Source organism: Haemaphysalis longicornis, unplaced genomic scaffold, assembly GCF_048455015.1.
Source record: "Haemaphysalis longicornis isolate Haplotype H1 unplaced genomic scaffold, Haemaphysalis longicornis Haplotype H1 scaffold_70, whole genome shotgun sequence".
Taxonomy (NCBI): domain Eukaryota; kingdom Metazoa; phylum Arthropoda; class Arachnida; order Ixodida; family Ixodidae; genus Haemaphysalis; species Haemaphysalis longicornis.
Window position 1 is genome coordinate 1,330,101 of NW_027526423.1, and position 19,552 is coordinate 1,349,652.

Here is a 19,552-nt window from a genome sequence, read left to right on the forward strand (position 1 = left end):
TGGAGCTGCTGACCAGCTCCGACCTTCCACACCAGCGACGATTGGTGGAGAGGGCACGGATGGCCAGCATAGCCCAAGGCATCCCGGACTAAGGAAGCCTCCCACCGGGCGGGTGCACTAACATCAGCACCTGGTCTCCAATAAAGTTTATTCATCATATCAAAATCAACCCCGCCGACTCAGCCGATTAGGGATGCGGTTACTGCGGTTTATATCGCGTTACGATGAGCGTTGTTATTATTCGCCCTTAACTTGTTTCTATGTGTCTTTCAGAGGAAGCGGAAGCGTTTGTTAACGTATTTGAACTTGTAAAGGCCTCACCGGGTGGATTAGGTGCTTATTCTCTGACCTGCACAGGTGGTTTCCCCGATTATGGCTACGGCGACTGTGGTTGTTTACATTTATGTTTTTGGTCATACCTTTGACAAAATAGTGGCTAGCGCACTGATTTAATTTGCCATACTATCCGAACAGCACCGACATAACACAAATATGCACTTTAAGGGGCTACCCTGTCGCGGAAGGTAGCTAGGTTTGTTTTACTTGTCTAGACACCTAATTCGACGCGGCCACCCCCACGCCGGAAAAAGAGAACGTTGATAGCTGTAAAAGTATTTGTGCTACCACGTTCGAATTTGGCGTAACTTTGCTCTGGAATGTTACGAAGGGTACCCCGAAAATTTTGAACTTATAGGGCAGATTTTGTGACGGAGATTTGAAACTTCGCGCAACTTCGGGTAAACACGTCTGCCATGACGGGAAGCTTCTCAAACTTCCACAGTTCACCGAGTGAAAAGTATGTCGTCCAAGAAACATTAAACTGGCCGTGAAAACAAAATACAACCTTGTTAAATTTGAAATAACTAGCCACTGGTTATTCAGCAAGCTCCATTCAAGCCAATAGAAAATAACATTATACAAGCAATTCGCTGAAGTTGTGGAAATGAAACGTCGATTACTAATAAAAAAAGAATAGGCATAGCACCAAGAATTCAGAATACATTATAATCGGTTGTCAGCTCCCCAAAACCGCAAAAATTGTAACAAGAAGGCAGATCTCCTAGAAGGCTGAACTCACTATGAATGCGGATTTACTCCTAATTTGTGGTATTCCGAAGCTACATTTCGTTGTCGGTTTATTTGCAATATATTACAAAGGCAGACAAATAACACATTGTCGCCCTTGAGAAAGCTGCGCTGTATTGCGCGTAACAAGGCACGTTTTCAAGCGCGTAGTTTTTTTGGTCTTCAAAGGGGCGATTTTGTCGCTGCTGATTGCGGCCAGCGGCAATGTTACCAACGCCATTCTAAGCCAAGAAATGCACCTTGAAAACTTTCACGCGCAATCTGACACGCAAGCACAGCCGCGATTAAGCATTATAAGATAGGAAGGCGGGGGCAGTGCGCACGCATGCCCAGAACGCAGCTCGTTGCTTCTGGTCGGCGTTTATAGATGGCACCGAGATGCATTTCGCCCACCGCTCCCGTGCTTCGTTTACTTGTGCGTGGACATGCACCTAATCAATAGCGGCACATTTCTTTTCTCTTTATACACAAGCAATAGACGAACTTACATAACATTGGATATGAAAACATTCAAGCGTTTTAATTACAAAGCTTTACTTTTTACAACAGTATGACGAAGTACAGTGTTTCTTTCTTGCGGTGCCTAACTGTTCGACGTTTTTGCAAGCAGAAATGGTGTTCACGGGCGAAGGTTGATGTCAGGTTCTGTTTTATTGGCATATTTTGCCTGTATTGTTCATTTTAGGGTTGAGTAATTTTTTTATTTGTGTTAGATTATCCCAACAGTTTTCTTTGCGAACGTCATATTACGACACAAAACTAAGGGGGAAGATTGAATTTTAGTCAGCAAACCTCGATTGAACTTATCATCCGAGGAGCAAGAAGGGAGAACGTGAGTTCGGAAGAGAGAATGAGTGGATAGAGCATAACTTGGGAGAGGCGACAGAAACATTGGCATCAAAGTGAGCATATACGGAGGCAATGTTTTCATTTATCAATCTATTTAGGTCTACTCTTGGGGGAACAGCTCAGATCATGTGGAGTGTTTCACCAAATACTGAAGCAGGGCAGCCAAATGCTGTTATCGTTACGGTGAACTGTCTTTATCACCAAAAGCGTTCCTAGTATACAGAATATATGCAAATTATCGTGACTGGTAAATGACCCTGCAATTTCTACCGTCGCAGGCCTCATACCAGTATTGAGGCATGTACAAAGAAGTGTCACAAACTCCTGCGTGCCGCGTCTAAAATTATCGTACAGCTTTTTATATTAGTGTACAGCGCGTAATTCCTGTTTCAGAGTCGTTCGATTTATTTAATTTCTAGGCGTCGGTGACTCAGCCAACACGCTGCCTGGGCGGAAAGTAAAAAACTCGAAATAAAACCCCCGCCGCTCAGCCTTAGCCGGAGCTTCGAGCAGCATAGGGTTCCTGCGCTGCTCGGGTGGTGAAGCACGCAGGGAGGCCAAACTACGTTCCGGATAGTGCTTCCACGTAGCACAAATCTGCAGGAGGTCCCATAGGAGCCCGTGTCTCCCGAAGCAAAATGAGCTCGGTTGTCCCAATTGTTTCGCGGCATGGTCTCCAGCCAATCCCCAGCGCGTCCTATCTTTTCAGGCGATCAACTTGGCGCTAGAAAAAATAGCTCCCCAGCGCTATATGCTTTTACAGCTTCGAGGAAAGTGCTGGGTCGCTGACGGCGCCCTGCCACTAACAGGTTCAGCGATGGTCATAAGAATTAAAATTTGGAGTGACGGCTTCGTTTTTAAACTACTTCACTTGGCGACATGGACTGGCCAGCGACCGCCCATCAATAATAAGGGTAGCGCTATGTGCGACGATGTTGCGTAAACGTCAGCGAGCCCGGCGGATCGCAGGCTCGTCTGATGTGGTGCGCCGCGCTTCTGCACACGTGTGCACGTATAGATGGACTTTCATTAAACACCACTGGAATGCGACATCGCTACGAAGGCGTAATGAAGCGCTGGCTTGCCTTTTTCCTGTATGGTGCCCCAGCGGCGAAATACAGAGATGGTCAGAAGCGTAAAATATATTTTGTGATTCCGAAAGTAGGGGCCGTGAGGCCAAGCCATAGGGCAAATTGGGTGGCCGTTGTATTTCTTTGTTTGCACTCACTTTTTTAATAATGGTCTTGCCTCATATTCTCCCGGATCGCACTTATTTCACTAGAGCAGGGGTCGGCAACATTTTGGGGTGGATGGCCGAATTGCATGAAGCCAACACGGCAGAGGGCCGCACTGCACACCGGGTGGGAGAGGAGAGGGCTTTGAACGCAAACGTAAGTAATTTGTGGAATTGCCAATAATATTTGGCAATAATTAAGAATCTGCCTAAATGTAAAGATGGCGCGCAATGCAGCTAGAAGCGATCAATTCTCTATAATTATCTCCCGTATACCCCTCTTGAGTCCAAAAAGGCATATCGGCCTTCACGCAGTTATTGACAGGGTGAGGGTTGGGGCTTCTCACCACGTGCTGGGTGAGAAGCCCAAAGGCCGCCTAATACTTTCCGCGTTTCCAATGCCGCCTAATACTTTCCCGCAGGATGCATGCATGGCTCCAGGAGAAAGGATTAGATATACATTGGAACCATAACTGTCGCATATGCCTAAAGCCGGAAACTATTGACCACATTTTTTCAGACTGCTCAGACGCGAGATTTCCCTGGGACATCCTACAGCGCACTGTTAAAAAGGACCTGCCCATAAACGCTTTCGAGATCCGTTTTCTGTCTGTGTGTGATACAGGAGGCGTGCCATTCGATATGTGTATGTTGATCAGCATGCACAACTTGTGGCGCACAAGGATGGCTGACAGGCATGCCGATCCCAATGCGCGGCCCGCCAGAGAGTATTTCATTGAGAGTATGGTCAACAAACCTGAGGTATACAAACCGCTAAGTGAACCACCTGAATGGTGACCAATACTTGATAACCTTGTTCAGCTGAAGAGATTTTAAACTTGTGTTATCGCAAAGGTGGCGAATGTTATAAAAACACTGTAACCTAGTTTTTCGTTTGAGACAAACGGTAATAAAGAGAAAAAAAGGCAAGCAGATGGTAGGTTGTTGACTCTGCACTAGAAGATAACAAACACACGGACAATCGTACGTAAATATTTGTGAGACGCACCTTGTATGCGGCTGTGTTGTGTTATTTAAATATAGAAGTACACATTTAGGCAGGCAGCGTATGTGCGATATGAGGGTTTTTCGCGTCCTTTAATTCCGCTTAATGAGTTTGTTGGACGTGATTGCCTCACATTCACCTTCTACCCACTAGAACACATGTACCCAGCGATTCGTAAATCCTGGGGGGAGAGAGAGAGAGAACGCAGTTTAATGGTACTGACGAGGTCTGTCCAGCAGATAGCCTAACATGCTACGTCTGGTGAATAATGACACAAATAAAAAAAAAAGGCAAGCGGTCTGTAGACAGAGTAGACGGTCTGTAGACATCCTGGGGGGTAAAATGTTGTTTGCTAATTCATTTAGCTTAGAAAATATAACACACAATTTTAACTCGTTTTCAAGGTGGTGCAGGGCCGGCAGTGTCAGCTGAGCCAGCTGAGCTTCTCGCGTCCGCTTGCATGTTCCGGCTGAAGCAACCTTGTGCAGTTACCTTGGGCTATAGGAGAGCGACGTTCTGGGTAATATGCTAATTGCAAGCTGTGGCTTTGCCGACCGTATGCAAGAAGAAGGAACAATAATCGCGCGGTACGTAAAAAATTAAGCCAATTTCAAATTCACCGAACCACACCTAACGAAGTTTCTAGTATCCGGAACAACGAAAAGCAAACTCCAGCATCGAGAAACTGTGAATGAGCTGACAGTGATCTGGATACGAATGGACGTCAATCTGCGAGGACATTTTACAGTGCCTGGGGCAGGCACAAATGTCAGGAAGAGTGAGCTTGTCAGCTCCGACGATTTTGAAAATATCAGCGCACCGAGAAACGACAACAGACGACAAAAGCTGCCGTCCTAAGACACGAAGAAAACTGCAATTTTCGGCCACGGCCTCGTCGAAAAGCCCCCAGCTCCCCAAGAGCATGACGTGCCACAAACTTTGTGGTTTTATTCCTGAGAACAGAAGGATACAACAGACGCAACGCGAGTGTTAACGTTCCGGTTCATTCTCTCGCGTGTACCTGCCTTGTTGCGGTGAGTCACCTTACGACAGTGCACTGCCTCAGACGTTTTCTTCCCCTGCTTCTCTGTCCTGATGTATATGTAAGCTCAGTTTGCCTAATCAATTAAACAGTTATTTTTTTGTCTTAGTGTTTCACTCGAGCGACGATCTACCTTACAGTACAGGTAAGTTGAGTACTAGTGAATAAAAATTGAGTACTCCTCAGTACAGATTGAATTCGAGTACACCTGACTTTGAGAGAGAAAGAAGGCACCGACCAAGTAACGAAAAAGAAAAACTTAAAAGACGTTTCCGCTTGTGCGCGGGCGCCTTGTTCTCAATAAAATTTATTGCAGACAAAAACGGCATTAAGTAAGCTTTAAAACATGACATAGGCAGCGTGCATACATTGGGTGCGAGGTTTGGAAGTTGCGATAAAGAGTGTTAGGAGTTGTCTGTATTATTAGCGATTCTAAGTTTAATCTTGCGGCCAAATTCTTCTCCGTAGTGTTGATGCGTGTATCTTCCCCGTCTATCTCGCGGCCCGACAGGTCTGCATGTTCGGCTAGGGCATTCGACGCCATTTTTTTCATCTTCACATCATAGCAGTGCTGTTTTAGGCGCTTTTGAAAGCATCCCGTCTTGCCTACGTACACAGAATTGCAGTTTGCACAAGGGACCATCACTCCGGGATATCTTTCTTAAGGAAGCTTATCCTTTACGTGGGTCAGTGTGTGTCGCAGCCTCTTCGATGGCACGTGTGCCACGTGCACATCATAGCTGCGCAGACCACGAGCCAATGCTTCGCTTGTGCCGGGGACATAAGGAATGGCAGCCCACTTCTTTTTACCAGGACTGGGCGTTGTCTGCAGAGCCATCCTTGTTTCCACGGATGAAACAAAGGCGTCAGGGTAGCTAAACTTCTCGGCGAAATATCTTAGGATGTCATCAAAATCGCTCGCCTGATGTTTTTCACACACCTTGTACAGGACGGGGAAGTCGTCGACGAAGCGAAACAGTTTTTAGCGCCGCACTGGCCTTCAGAGACGCATCCAAAGCCTTGCTATAGCGGGCGAGCACAAGTTCAATCATTATGGGTGCGATAACAGAGCCAATCCCCACACCCTTTTTTTGGACATAGGCACTGTACTAGACTCTACGAACGTGGAGTTCAGGTAAAATAAGGGCAACTCTATGAAGCTGCCTACACTAATCTCGTACTCATTCTGGAATCAAATGGCAGCTACGCAGTCAATGCCTTTTTCAAAAACTTGACAAACGGAGGATGCGAGTAAAATAGATCCTTTAGATCAATTGAAAAGGCGCTCACCGCTTTTTGTTGCTCCATTTTTAGGGAGGTTGAAACGTCCTGTGCTTTTTTCACCTGAAAAGAGCCATCAATCGGCAGCATGCCTAGAAAGCCCTGCGAGAACAGCCCAACGAAGTGTGTCCAAGTGCCGCGCTCAGAGACGATCATCCCCAATGGGCACTCAAGCTTGTGTGTGCTGGCGGAAAAAAATACCGACATACCTGTTTGCCCTTTCTTTATCTCGTTTCCCGCGCTGTTTTATAACTCTGTAGAACTCCTCGGCTACTACAACTATTTTTTTCTTATTGCGATGACATTGCCTTGCTCGTCTTACAGCGCATACATCTAATTTTTCCCCATGTCTAGACGTCTTTTCGCTGCTTTCATGCTGCCTCCGTTCTTTACAGCATGCTCAATCTTCTCCGCAATATACTTCCGTATGTCAGCTGTCTTAGGCTTATTAATTAACTTCGAAATCTCCGCTAGTTCTGTTTTGTCAGCTGAAGTGACGACGTTCCTGCTTTGCCTTTTTTTCATAAAGTATTTGGTCTCTTGGGAAAGTTTACCGGTATCCTGCCTAGTGATCTTTCCTCCCACGACTTAGCCAAATTTACTTGCTCATTGCTCTGAAAATAACGCATCATGTCGCGTCGTTGGTACAAAAGCCGAGAGAGCTATGAAACATATAATCTTTCTGTTGAAACAAACCTCCTTTCAGTCTTTAGTGCCTCTTTAAGAGTCGAAGCTATACTTAAGGTACGAGGCACCAACCTTTTAACCTTTTGTTCTTTGTTATATTTAACATGCAACAAATTATCAACACAAGCCTAATCAATTTTCGCCTCCACCTGAAAACCGGCCCCCGCAACCAGGAAAATCGATATGCGCCCTTTCATACTGTTAGAGAATGGCTACTCTCCCGGCGTGGACCTCACTTGCAACGATTTTTTATCCAGCAACAAGTTATCATACGGGATAATCAGTGTGGATACGGTAACCAGATAGGCTGCACGTAGATGCTGCGGACTCCTTGAGTCCTCCTGCAACAGACCACGCACTTTTGACCGTAGGATAAGTGAAGCTTCAAGTGTGCTCAGGACCAGTGGAACTATCGGACGATACCTCTACCTGGGTAGTTACAAAACCACAAGAAAACTCTGGCAATTTGCGAGAGATAATGAACATACGGGTTTGTATTATTTTGTGTTTCAATGAAATAGGCAGTTTCCGTCCACGACAAGGACTGTTACAAAAATCAGTAACTCTCAGAAAAAAATAAAGATCCCCATGTTTTATTTTGATTGGAACCATTGCGGCAATACTGGAGGCCTTGAGGCACACACAAGGACAGTTGCTGGTTCTTCATTGTCGCAAACTATGTTCTTCAGAGTGTCTGTGTTTGTAGCGCTTGTTCAAGATAAGGTATTACAACATGCGCAACCTGCAACACATCTGCATGTTTCCTTTGTGGCGACTGCAGCCAATGAATATTTTTGCGCTCGTCAATGGTTACTGTTCAACAAAATTCCTCAGCTTCCGGCCAGAACAGAACGGCACATACATTTTCTGGCCCATACGTGCAATCGCCCATCTCTGTTCGGAAAGGAAAACTGTCACACAACGCTCCCGGTAATTTGTTGCACGATTGTGGCGAAAACCTTCGTTTGTTAAAAATGCAAACGATGTGTAGTTGATGGGCGATACAAAAGTTTCCAATTATTGTGTAATTCAAAGCATTTTATGTCACGATTTTATTTTCAGTACAAAATAACACAACTAACAATTTCGGCCCCTTTCCTGAAGATTGGATACATTTGAGCTTACGGTTTCATTATTTAGTGAAACAGGAACCGCGAAGGCTAATTTTATTTCTCGTTTTGTGCAGTTTATTTAACGGCCGAGATGTCAGGACACCTCCCTCTACAAGATTCGCAAACTCGTACCATAGCTCGCCTAAAGTGGATTGCACCCACTCAGTCGTACTCACCTTTTTTTCTCTTCCTTCAAGTGCAAAGTGCGGAGGCAAAGAACCAGCTAAGCCACCCGGCTCGGTGATCGGCTAAAACCTGCCTTACTACAATGAAAATAAAAGGGAGTTCGCAATGCAACAAAGGAACTTTTCAACAACTTGCAGCGAAAAAATCTTGTGGAACCTCCCTGCGGCCCAGAATAAATTTCGTGGATAACCCTTTGCGAAGCATCCTAAGCAGCAGGGAGTTCCGACGCGCTCTTTTATCGTCCCCCGTTTGGAGCTTCCGCTTCCGGACACACTCTTCCGTTCCACTCAAGAATGGTCTTCCGAGGTAGATCGAGCCGTCGGAAGAATGCAGGAACGTGAACGTCACTTTTCGATGAAAATGCCGATTTAAAAGCCTTGGTGGCATTTCAGTTTTATGCTCGTTCTCCAAGCGCCAGCTTTCCCGCAAGAACTGATCTTAACAACAGCCGCCTATGTAGAGCGGGAATGTTTGGTTCTCCAATTCTCACCGATGTAGCACGCTTATAGTGCTGCGATGACGGCTGTGTGAGGTACCAACAAGTCACTCGAGGTTCGACTGCTGGGTCCTAAATGTGCGATGCAGGCTGGCAGTTCCACAATATGGAAACCGCACACAATATGCAAATTGGTTGCCTATTGTCGTGGGCTCGGCAAGCATGGTGCCCTGAGGGGGAAACTTTCACAATAAAGAATACCGAGAAAGAAAAGAGCGCCAACTGTGTTTAGAAAGCTGTGTGTAGGTGGAGTTCGAATTTTTGGTTTGCTTGTCGAGTTATCACTGCTGGTGCGAGAAAGGAGTGCAGAGTCGCCGAACAGCACATGACTTTGGCCAATGGTAAACACAAACGCAAGGTAAATAGCTCTGCTCACGTACAGAAAGGTTTGATTAGGCTTGTCGGATTTCTAGATACGAATTGATGTGTAATACCAACTGAATCCCAAAAAGAAATCGCTCATATTCTCGTTTTTATTTACCTTGTGTATTGGCAAGAGTGAATGTGCAATTTTCTGTGTACAGTGAACAGAGACGGAACTTTCGAGCGGCTTCACTTTTGAAACTGCACGTAGGTTGCAATCCCAGGGGAGGTGGTTGATTTTTAACGTGACAGCTCTGGCTAACTTGGCCAGCCAAAAATTCGGTGTCCCCGGCTCACTAAAGGACAGAGGGTTAAAGGAATACAAAAACAGTGCAGCTGAGTCTAAAGGAAACATAGTCAATGTTTGAAAGGTGATTTTCAGAAACACGGGTAGTGCCTAAACGAAACGAGGGTACGAAACGAAAGAAAACGAAAGAAAAATGCGAAATGTGGATGACGGCGACAGTGTTCCAAGGAAACGATCAGCAATGGGGCACTCAAGCTTGCGCGAACATTAAAACCGAAGAAGTGGCGAAGTGTCTTTTAATTTCGAGAGCCGCGATCACCTCCCTAGAACCCCTGGGCAAGGCTGTGTAATTTCATGACCCAAATGTTGTTCAAAAACATCAAACGTTTGTAGCTTACTTCTTAGGTATTCGATATTACGACCACAGGTATCAAATTTCCAAAGAGTGTACTCCTTCTGTTCGCAATGTTGACTTGCCTGAAGCTCATTTAGAGTATTTTCCGTCTATGTGACTGCAATAAATTCTCATGTGCTCTCAATTTTTGCGCTGCTTTCTGAGAACACATTCATTTTTAAATCTCATTATGTTAATTTAGTTTCTTATGATTAAGAACTATTTATGCGCATTTTACTGGCGACCAGTTTTAACTGGCCGCTATAGAAAGTCCCGGTATAAGATGCTTAGCAGCTTCCTACACTATCTGTATTTTCCTAGACGCAAAAAACAGTATCACGGGCAATAACCACACCTAACGAGTTTAAATTAGCTATGAAGTAGGCGGCGAGTACCAATTTATTAGGGAGAGTCGCTCGCAAATATTTACCAAACGGCACGTAGACGGAAAATTTAGTGAAGCTTCCAAAAGAGGGCATGTAAGTAACCCAAAGGCGGAAAGAAGAAAAAAATAATGGTGGCGACTAACGTTGTAATTTTTCACAATCCTGCATTAACTTAAGCCGGGCCTCAAGGGCTGCCGTCTTCATCGGCCAGCCTCTTTGCCTATGTTTTACTGGGGCACTGCGCACGTTTCTCGTCACAAACAAAATAAAAACTCCGGCATACCAGCGCTACTCCTGAAAATTTGTTGCTTTTGTCCATAGTCATACCAACTAATATATTCTCAGCAATAAACAATATTTCAAGCACACTTTGTGTGGACAACGTAGCACGGGGGTATCCAACATTTTATTCATGCTACCACCAAACTGCACCCTCGCCAGAAGGTGACGGGCTAGAGATATACTGATCTGATGATTTCACCAGATGACGTTAGAAGCCTTTTCTCTAACTTTGAGCTATTTTGCTATTTTCTCACGTAATGCAATCTTCTGGGTGGTTCTTGAACATTACTTTTCTGATATGTTATCATCTGTAAACATTTACTACGACACTGTGGATCACCAGCGCACCAAGCCAATTTCGGAAATTCACTCAATATGCAAATTGCCTACAAGCAAAGTTTTACTGCATTTGGAATGGTGGTAGCGTTCTTCACCTTAGGCGCTTTAACCAGTTACCACTAAACCACCTTAATAAATAAACGCGTGTTTATGTGAAAAAAGACGATTTGATGGTATCACTGAAAAAAGAACAATTCTCCACTAAATCCAGATTTGCGTTGAAGAGCATGCGGTTAGGGCTCCAACATAGTGCAGAAAACTATGCTTCTTTAGAAACGCTGAGTTAATGCGATATACCCCTCGCAGTTCAAGAGCGTTGTGTTGTGTTAGATAACCACCAAAGGAAATTACGACAATTTACAACATACGTAAATGGTGTCACAATGCAGTAACTGTATTCTAAATAGCTTCATGAAGTAAAAGTGAAAGCACAGAAATACGGGAGCAGACAGAACCTCTTCCCCTGGTAAACCTAAAAGGAGAAGTCTGTACCTTAAAAACACCGGCATTGGCTTTAACGCTCTAGGTGTGATTAATGCATTCATGAAATGAGAGAGCGAAGAAAGGAACTGCGGGGACTCACAGAAGGTCTAGCAGTAGCAGTATAAATGTTTATCTGAGTCGACAAGAATAAAATAAAATATAGTTGAGTGGTATCTCAGTTCAGTAAGTCGTGGACAACCGATGCTGCTTTAGACCGCGAAATCAGGAGGTTTCGAGCCTCCAGGAGGGAACTTGGGAGACCGCGCTCACAATGCTCCGGAGATATGGGTGACCGGAGCATACCCGACGAGATGGTACGTCGTATTGGGAGTACGCAGGTTGGTCAGTTTCAAGAGCATGTAAAGGGAGATATGTAAAGAATGGTCAAGGCATTGATATCTGTTTCGGGCTAAAAACTGTGCCGTGCCATAATGAGGCGTTGCAACTGTTTGAAACGTTGTTTATTAATTAGAACGTTAGGCGAGCATTGCACTCTGCGCAATTTTGAACGTGCGCGTGAAAGAGTACATATACAACTACAACGACATATGAACACAGTCCTATTTGAAAATGCCACTTCACCATCACCTCTTCCTGTATTCCGTGTTTGGCTTAGACATACTTTTATACATTTATGGTGCTTGTTTAAATCTAAAAAACACATTTTCGACTTTACCGAAAACAAATATTACAGCGGAATGCCCGGCGCAGTTTCACCTCGTTTATTTTTGTTGGAAAAACTCAGGCAAGCGACATAGGATGTATGAAAAGAAAGCCTTCACATGCATTGTGCCGCCTCCGCCTTTCCAGAAACGGGCAATTCAGACCTACTTCAGGAAGCGCCGCTTGGTCAACGCCAAACACCTCGCCAGAGAAGAATTAGCGATGATGTTTCGCTCCGTGCCTTTACGTTGAGCATAAATTATATCAGTTTACCACTTCAGGGTAATGGTTGTTTCGCGGTTTGAAATGGCCCGTTTATTATATTTTTCCTTTGACAACCGAAAAAGTGCAACACGTGTGCCTGAGGGTGCTTCGTGGAAGAGTTGCTCTAAACAGGGTCGAGTTATAGCTAGGTTTAGAAAAATAGGTCGAACTTCAACGAAGCAGGGCTGAAAAGAATGTGCACCGAGAACTGCAGCTGCGCGAAGAAAAAAACATTGTTCGCGCTTACGCGCGAACTGCTTGTGTGCGCGACGGAAGTGCAGCAAGTGCGATTAGTAGCTAAGCGCTTTGACAGCGGGGTGCCAAATCAGACCGCAAGTCAAGCGATGAGTGCAATCTACGCGGACTAGTGTGGTGGTGCCTGGTCGACTAGGCTGGGGCTGAGCGCCAGTACCAGTAAACACTCGCAGATTAGTGTTCGTATGCTTGGACATGCTTCAATATTGTTTGAACTATGATTATAAATTCACCTTTGGTGCCCTTTTTTGTCGCTACGCACTAGTAGACGCGAAAACAAAGGACGCGTAGCCTGGATGGTTCTAGCGTGCAATGTTGCGTTAAAATTGCTCTACCTATAGCGTTAATACAATTTCCCAAGCCAATCCGATATTCTCCTCGCCAGCATTCTCAACGAAGCGACCAGACATGTCGTTGCCTTTTAGCTGCTGTCTGGCAGGCTGTGCTGTTTTCCAACTATGACTATTTATTAAAGCGAAGCTGCCTATGTTTCACTGATTGCGTTAGGTGTAACGCCAAACCTACTACAGAAATGTTTCGCAAAACGATGGCGATGATAAGCGAAGGCACGTCAAGTACTTTAAGAAAAATATGGCCCTGTATCTGCCCTTTTCAGTTGCAAATTTCGACGAAAGACAATAGCCGACTGGCGTGCCTGCCAAGTAAATGCCTCTTTTCTCTTTCCCGCACACCTCTCATGCTGTTCCTCTCCCGCCTCGTTACTCCCTCATTACTCCCAAGCTAAAGGTTCGCTCATGGCAATTTAAATCTATCGCGTTCATCTGCTCCACGTCGGGTGCATCGATGCCAGCGCTGGCGTATGGCGGAGACGCGCGTGAATCGAGGCACCCTAACCACATTTATAGAACCACGTTACCCTACTTCACGAACGTTCTAAGCTGAACGCGGAACCTATCTTGTGGAACCCCTAGTTGCTGTTGCCACATGATGTCCTAAATGCTGCCAGGAGCTTGGGAAACAGCAGGCGACGCTTCCCTTCAGTTGATGTAGAATTTATTTGCTGTCGTAAAAACCCAGCATTCATGATTTTTCAAAATAAAGGAACACTGCACATATCACTTATGTATTGATTTCCTGCCTCATATTTGCGTAATGCCTTGTTATTGTTCAACAACGCTGACAAGTATGAGTATTGACATCGAAATTAGACATTTAGGTTTAGCTATGGTTATATAAGATTATTGCGCAGCTTCTGTTTCACTTTGGCCGGGTGGCTGAATCGAGTCAGAGACAGACAGACAGACAGACAGACAGACAGACAGACAGACAGACAGACAGACAGACAGACAGACAGACAGACAGACAGACAGACAGACAGACAGACGGACAGACAGACAGATCGGTCAATATTTCTTCGTTTAAGTAGCCCAAGAGAGACTATCATCTTTAAAAAAACGCTTCCTGTAGTCCGAATCAAATATGGGATCCTGGCGCTGGCGTCTATCTGCGTGTTCTCTGCCGACATTGTAGACGCATGCCGGATTTTGGATTTCGACGGTACTCAGGTTGCATGAGATAAAATCGCATTTTAACCAGCTTTCTCTTAAGCGGCTTTGATTTTTCTTGCCCGTCAAATCGCAGTAATTTTTCCACTTTGTCTACGGTGTTTTCATTGTTGTTTTTGAAAGCCCTTTTGTCCCACTCATCAATTTCGACATCAAGTCACAGCGCACAAAATGCTGCAGTTGTCTTTGGCTTTGCGCCAGCGTATTTGGCAGTGGTGGTACGTATACAGAGGACACGAAAGGCGGCGGAAAAACTCTCCTAGCTTCCCTGCAACATTCTCTTTGCAATGTTTCGCATCTTCAACCCAGAGGTATGCAGAATTGTTTGCTTCTTGCTGAAGTGGACAGTCGTGTCTTCTGCGATCTGCCGATGGCGCCGACGCCTTCAACAAAACCGTTGTTCTGTGCACAGTGGTTGGCGGAGATCGGGTGTACACGAGGACTCTGTGCAACACCACCCCTTGCAGTGTGCTGCTTCCTTGAACTCTCATTGTCTTCTTTTGTATCAGCATGTGCTGTCGGCTCGCCAGCCGTGCGTTTGGCGCACAATCGGTGGGCGCCGCTGCGTATGCTTCTAGTGTGTGATTGACGTGTGGCCTGTTCAACGTTATCACCGCATTTGGTGACGCTTTCTACTCAGGCCCGAAGGTAAAATATGGCAATGATGATATTAAACTACACCTTTATTCAGCAATGAGCACAGACCGCAGCATACTGACGCATCGGTTACCAACAACAAGTACACCCATGTTCGGTAGCATTCTGGCTGGTGTATCCAAATGGCTGCCAGCCCAGGCGTGTGCTCTTCTCTCAAACAGCGAAGGCAGAGCAATAAGTCTCATTACTCAAAGATACGCGTCGTACTGCTGTTCTACACGTGCTATTTTTGTTCTTGGCACTGTTCAAATGCTTGTTACAAAACATGAAAATAATAAAACGTAGTACATACAGTGGCTACATTTACGAACTAACAAAACACAGGCGAGGCTCACGCATTGCTGTGAGTTAATAAAATAAACAACAAATTCATTGTTCCTACTTGCTTGCTCTGCGACCAGTGTTATAAACACTTTGCAGCCGTTTTAGGTTTAGTTGTTCTTTGTGATCAGGCGAAGTTTATAGACATCTGAAAATTGCACTGTGTGTTGTGCAATGTGAATGTATAGCTTCATTATGCTTGTGCTGTTGTCTAGTGCATGTATCGTACCTTGGAAATGCATTGAATGAAGTGTCAGTTGCGGTGTTGTGCTATGTTATATACCCCATCTGTGCTCACCAATGTGCTGCCTAAGTAACGTTGCGTACGTCGGTTATAGATGAGACGCCTCCATGTAAGCACCCACTGATAGCGATGCTTAGGTGGTACTCCTAGTCCCTCTCGCTTTTTAGAGAAAAGCTTTTTAATTCTAAAAGCCGACCGTTCCTTGGTGGCGTGCGCGACAAGAAACTCCCAACGCGGCTGCGAAAGCGGACTGGGGTGTTCACTCATGAAGCACAGTGTAGATGGCACGCCGATAGGGCGCTATTGCCCAGAGTTTTCCTCGTGTGCTCACACTGGCGGGTGCGTCGGCGGGACGGTTTGTTGTCTGCTTTGGATACGGTTGCTTGCGGCCTGGTTTGGGGCAGCTTTCCACCAATACCGCGCTTCCTTCTCACGGCTTGATTAACGTGTTCGACAGCACCTCCTGGGTAACCTGGACCTGACGTAATTAAGTTGTCGTACTGCAACTATACGTAATGATTGGTTTGTAGGGCGTAAAAACGAAATGTAGAGACCACATACAGACATCTGGCCGATAGAGAAACGCTACATTTTGCGTACTGGTTGCCACTAATGGGACTCCGTTTTATGAACTGGTGAATACCAGTTCGGTTGTGGATTGACCGGTATTACAAAAGGCGAACGCAGAAACTGGATCTTATAAATAGCTATTATAAAAGTTCCCCCAGCTTTGTCGCAATTTTTAAACTAACTAAACTAACTAGTTATAATCGGTATAAATGGGAATCACTAAGCTCACGCCGAATATTTTCGGTGTCAGCACCGGTGTCGCATGGTGGCGTAACCGGCAGTTGCACATCAGGCTGGGTAGCTTACGCTGTCTCACCGTTCGAAAGATGCACCTCTGCGTTTTCTTTCTTCCGATGCACGGCCGGGCTAAAGCGGCGGCGCCTGCCGCTCTACCCCGGCCGTGGCCCACGCTGCTGCGTTCGCGATGCCGCCCCCTGCGAATCCAGTTAGCGGTGGGAAGAATCTTTGATTTCACTATTTGTAGAGCCCCGTGTGGGAATTCAAGTGGCGTCGCAGGGGCAATTCTTGCGGGCGTCGTTCAAAGCTTTCCAACCACCTTCACAGCGGAGGTAGGAGTGAATTTTTTAGCGCCCTCTAGAGGACATGTTTGAACATTTACGATTGCTTAATTTTGACCTCGTTAAATGGCGAGCAGAGCCATCTCCTCGCTCGGATGGATGCGACAGGTTCGGTTTTCGCTGCGCCTGCGCCGCCTTTTCCCTCAAGTGCACAATTGTAGACGATCTTGCGTGTCAATGAACGATTGTAGTCAGGTGAAGGGACAAACAATAATTGGTTGTTCTCAAATGGCCACATTGGATGTTTGCGATCTCATGCGTTGTGAAATGGCGGGGTTACAATCCCGCCGCAAATACAGGCGGCACATTGAGTGCGCTTGCTATGACTTGTGTGTACAGCGGCACGCAGCGCGTTCGCGCTGAACGCGAAAGCCGAGAGCCTTGCGGGACGAACGAAAGTAGCGCATACGGATGTCGTCATGTCTTGCTAACCGCCGTTGTGGTGCTCGTTAGAATACATCTTGGTTATTTATTGTAAATTAAACCCACACAACCAGCGTAACCTGCCCATTTGTGCTTGCTTGATTCTCACACCAATCAACGCGTTAAAGGGGCCCTGAAAGGCGTTTTGAGCACACTAAGTGAACTAGCGCAATCGTTATATTGGGTCGTCGACTCCATCTGTGCCAAGTATTACTCTTTTACGCGCAGCGGAAAGGTCACACTTTTGTTGCAAAGATTGTCGCTTTTTTCTCACCCTTCTCTTCGTGTTTTTGGACGCTGCCATCTTCGCATGTTTACGTCAACGATTCCCAGATGTTCGTCATGAGCCAGACATCCTGCTATTGGGCGACTTTTTCACGCACTTCCTGCAAAGAGATGAATCGTCTGCTCAGCGTCGGCTCGCCGGCTGATCTGCCAGCGTAGTGCCGGAGTGCTTGGACATTTTACGACAAACGAAACAAGTGTAAACAAACGCTTAACCGTTTCTATTGAATGAACCCGGCCATAACAAGACATGGATATTTTCTTACCTGAGTACGTTCCATAAAGAAAGCGTTGAAGCCCCGTGGCACTTCTTTTGTGCAATCGCAGATAACGCCCTGAGACGAATGCCCGGGTTTGACGCACACATTTTATTCAACTTCAAAACATTCCAGAGATGCGTTTCAAACGAACACAACGTCACAACATGCGTTGCAAGTCGCGACCGCTATTGACAGACGATGGGTTGCCTCTTCCTGCCCGTCGTAAATTCGGCACGCGGTTTGCGGGGACGAACATTAAGTCACTTAACTGTGGCGCACAAGCCGAGATGGCTTTTAGCCACGCACACTGCACATACTCAATGCGAGGATGAGTCGTACGTCGCTCGAGAAAGATAATCCAGACCATGGGAAGCACTATCCACAAGCAGAAGCACAACGTTGCATTTCATCGCGAAACAGGTGGGGCCCCGAACTGCCCCGGGATCACAGAACCGTAACTGACTTTTAGAGTGGTTTGTGCTTTGTTGCCAAGGCAACCGATGATTGAGATTGTCAAAGAAATGGCGCTCGCTCCAGCGCTAGAAAGCTCAGACCCGCGGCGGAGCATGTTTTGCCCACGTTGCCGCTCTCCACCACGCGTCGCCCCAAGCTGAACTGGTCACACGATTGAAGCGCTTTTTGGACGGGTTCTGTATCTGTTTAAAATGTCTTTTTCACATGCCGCCGGCAGGAATTACCACCGCCGCAAAATAAGACCCGGCACCAGCGGGGCCACATCTGATACGGCACTTTTTGGATAAACAGTGCGCGGTGCATCAAAAAGAACGAACACACGATCCTCCCCGTGCGGCTGCGAGTTCGCCGCCAAAAAAAGTCACGGGCCGCCGATAGCAACTGCCGCAACGTACACAGCGACAGGACAAGGCCAGGCCACCGCATACATGCGGGCAGATTTTTCGTTCGCTTTGCAAGCTTTGAGCTGAGTGCGGGATTCATGTTGTCAACAAAGCTGCCCGTAGCAGACGGCAGTCTGTGCAGCGCAATAGCGGAAGTACGTCACCGCTGAGGAGCGCAGCATCATGGGAGGGAAGGCTCGCGCGCCGTCAACGGCGGAGAGTAAGTTGAAAGGGGGAGGAAACGCGGCGCGACGATAATGCGCGGTGTTTGATTTACGATTTCTCAGCTAATACTCATCGCTTTAACAAAATCCTTGTGGGAGGAGATTCCTAATACATTGATTTATATGGTTACATGTACATCCATGGATCGGCGAAAAGTATTTCAGGACCCCTTTAAGTCTTGCTCGCAATACAAGCCTTGCTCTGGTAGCGCCACTAGGGAGAAACGTTTTTTCATTACCCCACGAAAAGTGGGAAATCTTCCTTTAATAAAGGAAGGAAACGCGCTCCTCCTTCTTAGGAGGAGAAACATTTTAATTCTTAAGGAGTAATGTAGAGGGACGGAACAATCTCTGTGGGAGATAAACATGTCGTCGGCGCTTTTCCGCTAGTGGAAGATGACCATAACGACGACGCTCGGGCACGGGCTCACGCTGCTGCTTATCCCAACGTCTGCAAGTTTATTTTGACTTTTAAATAGCTGTAAATATGCGTATTCTTGCCGTGTGACATCCTCGGTGGAGGTTGGGGAGCTGGTGTCAACACCTCATCCCATACGGCTTGTCCGGGCGCGCTCGACCTACCACGGAGCTTCGGAGTGGGCGCTCCGTTTCTTGCGTAACAATTGCGCCCGATAGAGCGACCGCGTGGAAGACACCCTTCGTCATTCGGTCTCATCCCTGTGAGCTCGGCATGTTCACCGGAACATACGATATTGGAGTTGACGACAGGCTCAGTCTCTTTGACCATGTCAGCGCTCAGAACAGGTGGCGCCTTACCATCATGATGGCGAATGTCACCTTCTACCTGAAAGATGAAAGGTCTGCACGCATGTGGTCTGAGACACACGAGACTGACTTGACTAGCTGGGAGGTGTTTAAAAGGAAGCTGTGAAAATTGTTCGGAGACCTCTTGATCGCCATCATTTTTCCGATAGGAGTTCCCATAGCGCGC